This window comes from Mustela nigripes, chromosome 3, assembly GCF_022355385.1.
Source record: "Mustela nigripes isolate SB6536 chromosome 3, MUSNIG.SB6536, whole genome shotgun sequence".
Lineage (NCBI taxonomy): Eukaryota > Metazoa > Chordata > Mammalia > Carnivora > Mustelidae > Mustela > Mustela nigripes.
In genome coordinates, this window is record NC_081559.1 from 70,977,370 (window position 1) to 70,985,159 (window position 7,790).

At 39.0% G+C, this 7,790-nt stretch overlaps 1 pseudogene; it reads right to left on the bottom strand.

Moving 5' to 3' along the window:
- Positions 1-5,616: 5,616 nt before the first annotated feature.
- Positions 5,617-6,735, bottom strand: LOC132013016 (vacuolar protein sorting-associated protein 26A-like; annotated as a pseudogene).
- Positions 6,736-7,790: the final 1,055 nt, after the last annotated feature.

Consider the following 7,790-nt stretch of genomic DNA (forward strand, 5'->3'; position numbering starts at 1 on the left):
TAGTTTGGGAATGGTTTGTTCTAATATTCTTGGTGTTTTTTCACTTTCAGCTAAAATGAATTTCATTTGTTGAATGCATCAGGATTTGCATGACGTTTGGAATGATTCTTTGTCAGGAAGCTGAGGAGCTTAAAATGGATGGTAGCTCTTCCACTGGTGATTATCATTTGGTATTAATAGCACCTCTTCTGTCTAAATCCCCCCAAAATTCAAATTAAAGAGTTAAATCAATTCTGGAATATAATTGCAGTCATACATTTCTCCAAGTTTTAATTTTTATGCAGTTATCTATTTAGGTACCTTAATTTTCATTCATCTTAACCACAGTTATGACTTTTCCTTAAGATTGTCACCTTAACCTGCCATCATGCCCAGCTCTTATTTGAAGTAATTTCCTTGTGATTTTAAATTCTATGTTGAATTTTAAGGCCATTGGAACTTCTCTCACTTGTGTCTGCAGGGAACTAGGTAAAGGGATCCCCTACTGCTTACTCTGCCTCAGGACTAAGTCTTTTTTTTTTTTTTTTAATTACTTTCCCCTAATTTTTTTTTTTAAGATTTTATTTATTTATTTGACAGAGATCACAAGTAGGCTGGGGAGCAGGCAGAGAGAGAGGAGGAAGCAGGCTCCCTGCTGAGCAGAGAGCCTGATGCGGGGCTCGATTCCAGGACCTTGAGATCATGACCTGAGCCAAAGGCAGAGGCTTTAACCCACTGAGCCACCCAGGTGCTCTCTCAGGACTAAGTCTTAAACTGCTCTTTCAGACCCAGTGGGGTCCCCCGCCCTCCTCTGCCCCACGCATTGAGACTTTCTCCACTAGGAACTCCAGAACTAATTTATCCATCTACTGTAGTATCCGTCTGGCTCTCACCTTGTCCTTTGGATTGGAAGCATACCAGTTGTCTCCTGGTTCACAACTTTGGCATCTGCGGACCCCCCCAATTCCAGCAACAGCGTCAATGGCTGCCATAGGAAATGTTCTTCTGACCTCCAGGAAGGGAAATGATGCTTCTATCAGACTTACTCCTGGCTTGAAGTGGAATCTAGATGCACTGATTCTTAAACACATTATCATTATCATTATTATTTTTAAGAAATGGTAACTTTTATTTTATTTTATTTTTTAAGATTCTATTTATTTGCTTGACAGAGAGACTGAGAGAGCACAAGCACGGGAACAGTAGAGTGAGAGGGAGAAGCAGGCTCCCTAAGGAGCAGGGAGCCCGATGTGGGGCTCCATCCCACGGCCCTGGGATCATGACCTGAGCTGAAGGCAGATGCTTAGCCATCTGAGCCACGCAGCCGCCCCTAGTATTATTATTATTATTGCTAACTGAATATCAAATTGTGGAAGCTGGTGGGGTGGATAGGAACAGAAACTAAGGTAAAGGTGGTCTTAAAACTGAGTGCTTTAGATAGAATTAGAATATAGACTAGATGGAATTCTTTAGCAGAATTAGAATACGTACCAGCAGAAGACCACTAACCGGTATCCGTAGCTACTGCAGCTGTTATGCTGTTTGAATCCTTTTTAAAGCTAGACTTAACTGGAGTTGTGAGAAGCATAACTCTCCTGAAGGAATCTCTAGCAGAAGGAGCAATCATTTTCAAGGTAGAAAAAAACTATAAGTATAAATAGACTGAGTCCACCTAAGACAGATGAAACAAGCATCTAGAAGAAAATCTATCAGTTAGGATTAGATCTAGTGGCAAGTAACAGAAACCCAAAATAATGGTCGCTTTAACAAGACAGAGCTTTATTCCTCTCCATGTAAAAGTCCAGAAATAAGCAGTGCCTGCGTTCTTCCTGTCTTTCTGTTTTACTGTCTTTAATGTTCCCTCTCCTGGTCCAAAGTGAATGCTAAGCCCCCAGCTGTCACATTTGTGTTCCAGCCAACAGGAAAGGAGGATATTATAGACATATATCTTGCTTTTATCACGTTAGATAAAATACTGTCATATGGTCATTCCTAGTAGCTAAGGAAGCGGGGAAATGGTTTTATACCAGGTGGCCATGTGCTCAGCTAAAAATGAGAACTGTCACTGCCAAGAAGACGGAAAGAATAGATGTTGGGGAATAGATAAATATTATGTAATTGGGGACTCTTCGGGGTAAAAAGATCCATAAGCATTTCATGAAAACAAGTTCCAAAGAATTTCTGCCTCCCCGCATTAAATAATAATTTTAAACTTATGTTAAATCATGTTTGGGAGCATGTCTATAACAGAACCACAAGGCAGCCTCAAGAGTCTGGTATTAGAAGCATATCGCGAGTTATTATTGCTAATGTAGGTGTTGAGAATGAAGAAGACTGAGTAAATCTTGAAGAAAAGACCTCAGAGGCTTATGGATAAATGGGCTCTAGAATCTAGTCTAAGAGCACCTGTCCCAACTTGAGGAATGATTTTGATCATTATCAATGGAGTTGCTCCAAATCACAGATTTGGGACTTGGGAAGTTCTGTTTTGGTTGGATTCTCCAAAACAGCATGTGTGTATTTAGATTTTCAGATCAGAGAAACTGAAACTTCAACTCATAAGGATAGCAGCTTTTTTCAAAGGAGCGTTTTTTTCCTTCCCAGATGAGTCAGATTTAACCCCTTCTTGCCATTTCTGGAAGCATTAATCTATTTATCCACTGTACTCTAAATAAGCTTAATGTGCTTAGCTTGCTATTAGGGGGTGATTTACATACCGTGAGAGAGAAAGCTCACTCATTTGTGGGGCAAAAAACAAAACAAAACAAAAGAACTTACTCTGTGAGCCACCAGATCACTCACCATCAAATTTGGGCCCTATCTGCTCCCTGTGGAGGATTTTTCCATCCAAATCCTTTGAGGCCAGGAAGTCTTCCTGTTTTACTCGGTATCCCAAGTGCCTAGCCCAGTGCCTCTCACAAAGCTAGCTCATAATAAATATTTGTTGAAATATTCTGAAGAGGGTTCATCAGAGACAGTGACAGAAAAACACATAATGAAAATTAGCAACACACTTTTTGGTTAGTCTTGGGTCGTTTCTAGTAGTTCTTTTTTTTTTTTTTTTTAAAGATTTTATTTATTTATTTATCTGTCAGAGAAAGAGACAGAGAGCGAGAGAGAGAACACAAGCAGGGGGAGAGGCAGGCAAAGGGCAAAGCAGGCTCCTGACTGAACAGGGAACCTGATGTGGGGCTCAAACCCAGAACTCTGGGATCATGACCTGAGCCGAGGACAGTCGCCCAATGGACTGAGCCATCCAGACGCTCCCACCCCCTTTTTTTTTTTTTTTAAAGATTTATTTATTTTCTTGAGAGGGAGAGAATGAGAGCAGAGACAGAATCTCCAGGCTGTGCCCGGAGCCAGATGAGGGGGCAATCCCAGCACCCTGAGATCATCACCTGAGCCAAAATCAAGAGTTGGGTGCTTAACTGACTGACCCCCCTCCCAGGGCCCCTCTAGTATTTCTAAGAGAAAAGAAAATTCACAACAAGATGGCACTGGGAACTTTTGAGCTTTTGCAAGAAGTGGTGAAGGAAAAGTACTTATTTTGACAACTATTCTTCAGTGTGAAAAATTCATAGCTGTAAATGACCACAAAGGAAAGAAAACCCAATCTCTAAGAACCTAAGCATTTGCCATACTAGATCTTAGGACACATGATGATTCCTTCTGTTACTTCTGTTTCCTAGTGCTGCCCATTTGCCAAAATAAAGATGTCCTTTCTCCAGCCAAACTTGAGCTGCCAGAGTGAACTAATGACTTCAGAATGGAAGACAGATGCTTCCTGCGGGAGGATTCCTGGGCAGACAGAGAACACATAACCAGAGCTGGTTTCAGAATTTGTGAGGCCCAGTGCAAAATGAAAATGGAGGACGACTTGTTCAAAAGTTAGGGGGAAAAGTGTTATTAAAGGGACCAAAATATAAAGCTTTCCTCCTTTTCCCACAGTATCTCTGCTTTTTAATGTATCTAATGCTGCCCTAATTAAATAAGAATAAAGCATTTTAAGTTAATGGCTTTTATTTATTTATTTTTATCATTTCAAATCCTTTATTATACATCATGGGTGCACAATTTGAGGCTGGTTAAACACAATTGGTTTCCAAAATTTCTTTGAATAGTTCCTAGATTTACTACATGAATGTGACCATGAAAATATTTGGCATTTTTAAATTTTGAAACTCTGAACAGGCACTTACATGAAGGAAAACATTACCATTCACAGATAGCCACATTTAAAATAGATGCTCCAGCACGTGGTACATGGAACCTTTTGCAGATAATGAAGTTGGTTACTGACCATTTTATCAAAGTGCCATAGTAGTAAACAGGTTTAAAGAAATGTAACTTGGGTTACTTAGCTTACTCATAAAGTAAGGTTAACGGACAAGACTTGCGCTGAAGTGTATAAAAAAATATTGGTACAAAAACCAGTGAACCCTTAGTGAAAGTAGTTTCACACGACAGGCTTCATTTTAGTTCCTACACCCCACATTTAGTGTATCTGAGATCAGACCCCATGCATACGAACAGATGACTGAAACCTTCTTTTGGAACTTTGAACAAATGACTTGAATTTAATGTTAGCAAAATTTAAACAGAGTGGGTAAAATTACATTTCAGTTTGAACTAGCCAAAGTTCCAGGTTAACAAACATGAAATTGTCCAGATCTAGATAACTACATGCTTCACAGGGCCTCCTGAGTTCCCCATCCTCAAATTTTCTCCTGGAAAGGGAAGAGAATATTTGTGAAGGCAAGAAAATTATATTTTTATGTATGTGGTAAAAAGATGCCTTAAATTAAGAAAACAATTTTAAGTAGTTATAGAAGAATTATATAGTTTTAACTAAAACACCAACATAGAGTCAATTCTACATTGCAGAAAACATACAGTGTACCTGCTGGATAGTAGTAGCAAAATAGTTACTTAATATGGCAAAAAAGAAAGAAAGGAAAGAATGAATGAAAGAAAAAGAACAGAAGAGAAAAGAGGCAGGGAGGGAGGGAGGATCAGGCAAGCAAGCAGGCCACTGTGACATGCCACATAATCTCAGGGAAAAATTTTAACATTCGCACCACAGAAGACTTCAAAGAAGATACAATTCAGGAAGCCACGGAATGGTAGAATCGAAAGCACCTACAGTGAAACACTCCCTATGTATTTCTCAAACACACATGTAGAAACATCATCTCAAAAATATTGAGATGCCATGTTTTAAATCTTTGCCGGATGTAATGCCCAGTCAATTTTTCTATTTCTATTTGAACACAAACTATTTAATTTTTTGCATGTAGAGAATAGAGGTAATTGTTAGCATGAAAAAGGAGAAAAGTATAATCAACATTACAAAGAAAAGCAAAATTACAAATACCAGCCTACTCACATGAAAATCTTTAATGTTTATGTTTATGCATATCTGGGTGCTTATCATCAGGTCAAAGTATGCAGTTAAAAAAAAAAAAAGGAAAGAAAAAAACGGCAGCTTAAGAAAGTTCCAGTGTTTCAAAGAAAGCGCTTTTTTAAAATGTATATACATGAAGAACATTTAGTTGTATCATAAAATAAATGCAGCACTGTAAGATAAAGGAAGACTATTATAAATGGAGTTTTGCCCCCCACCCCCACAAGCTGCAGCCATCTTTAACAAGCTGAACTTCATCTCAATGGACATAGGAGTTTTTTGCTTCTCTTTTTTTCTCCTATTCAGTTCACATTTCGGGCTGTTCAGCAGATGCCTGTGATTCTGGTGATTCAAATCGCTGGTGAAAGTTTGTTCTCTGTTTCCTCAATTTTTCAGGAGCTTTTCTCCATAAAATGATCTCCTGCTGCTTGAAGTACCTTCTGTCTTCCTCATCAACAAGGACTAGATTCAAAAAGTACCTTACTGAAAATTTTTTGTTCACATCTCACATTGTGGGGGTTGGATCATATCCTGCTAAAAATAGTCTTATTGGGATTGATTCACCTTTTACTGGTGCGCCATCCATTATTTCATATTTAGAATTGTTTCTGTTTCTGTGGTGGTACTGGATCCAATTCCTGTGATCTCTTTTTTGATCAGTTGCAACTCCATATGTTGGATTTTTATTCTTACTAATAAAAAGTAAATTTTTCCAACAATCACATCCTTTAGATGATACTTTGATTTATTATATTCAAATTCTATGTGTAGACAATCTTCAATGCCTACTTCCATCTTAATTGAGTTGTTAACATCAGGATATGTGGCAAGCTGGTGAACAATAAGATCATATTCTTTTATCAAGTCTGTCAGTCTTCTTACTATTGTCACTTTAAGAAAATACCTCAAGCGAACATTGGCACCGATGTAAGATTCATATGGCTTTTCAACTTGCATAAATTCAAAATCATAACTTCTGCTCTGTATCAATTCTCCAGGCAAGGCTAGTTCTTTCACTAGGTTTACAAATTCATGAGTATTACTCTTGTCATTGAAAAGTTCAATTTGACCTACAAATTCAATTCTAATTCCTTGGTGCCCTAGCCTCTTTACAGGTTGCTTAAAGGCTAGGTTTACCTCTCCTGAAACGGATTCTCCGTCATAGAAAAGATAGTGTTTTTCTACTTTGCCATTTTCAGTTTTCATTTCGGCCATTTTCCTGGTCTCCCCATCATTAAGAACAACATCAATCTCACAAATGGGTCCAAAAAAGCCTCCAAGAAAACTCATTGTCAGTGCCGCCGCCGCGTCCCCACCACTTCACTCCGCTTCCCTCAGAACTTGCAGTCCAGATTCCCCAATGGCTTTTTTTTAAACCATTCATCTTTTGAGCGTGGCATTCCAATTTTAAATTTATTCAAATATATTTATTCAAATTATATGAGAACACTTACTTGCATGCAGGATCACCCAAATTGTACAGTTATGTTTTGTAGCTTGTACATATATATGTATTTTTTTCTTCTTTTTAAACATTTTATTTATTTATTTGACCAAGAGATAGCACAAGCAGGGGAAGCAGCAGGCAGAGGGAGAGGGAGAAGCAGGATCCCTGCTCAGGAGCCTGATGTAGGCTCAAACCCAGGACCCCAGGATTACGACCTGAGCCCAAGGCAGATGGTTAACAGACTGAGCCACCCAAGCACCCCTTTATTTTGTTCTTACCACCACACTGAATATGCTGCAAAAACTGCCTCACCTGTTTTTTTTTTTCTTTCGCTTCTTGATTTGTGCACATTCTCCTAGCAGTCTATGGAGGCCAATAGCTTCCATAAAATGCTTGCCCTGTGCTTACTTTGAGTTCCGTCAAGCTCCATGCTGGATCCACTGGAATTCTGAGTTCATGCAGCTTCAGAAATGCTACACGAAGATGGGGTGGCAAGAAATGACAGAGGCACATGGAATATATGTTATCTGCTCATGCCATGCTTTGTTGTCCCTTTGGACTTCGCTTACAAAACATCCAAGTTCAAGGATTAAATTATAATGAATTTCAACACAGTGATAGTACAGCATTAAATCAAACGTGGGGCTCTTTTGAGCCTGGGACCCTGTGTGCCTGCACGGGTCATGTGCGCATGAAGACAGTCCCGCATGTAAGAAAAGTAATAGTTACCTTCTCTTCTCTTTGTCAGTAATTTGAAAAACCAGTAGTCATTTGACGAGCACAAAGAAAATGGGCTCACACCAAAAGGGGACATATTGAAAAATAATACTGTATTGGCTAACTGAAGTCTAAGATGAATCTTGTTATATTGTAAAAGAATTAACAGGAAGGACGCCTGACTGGCCCAGTTAGAAGAGCATGGGACTCTTGACCTCAGGGTCATGAGTTCAAGCCCCACGC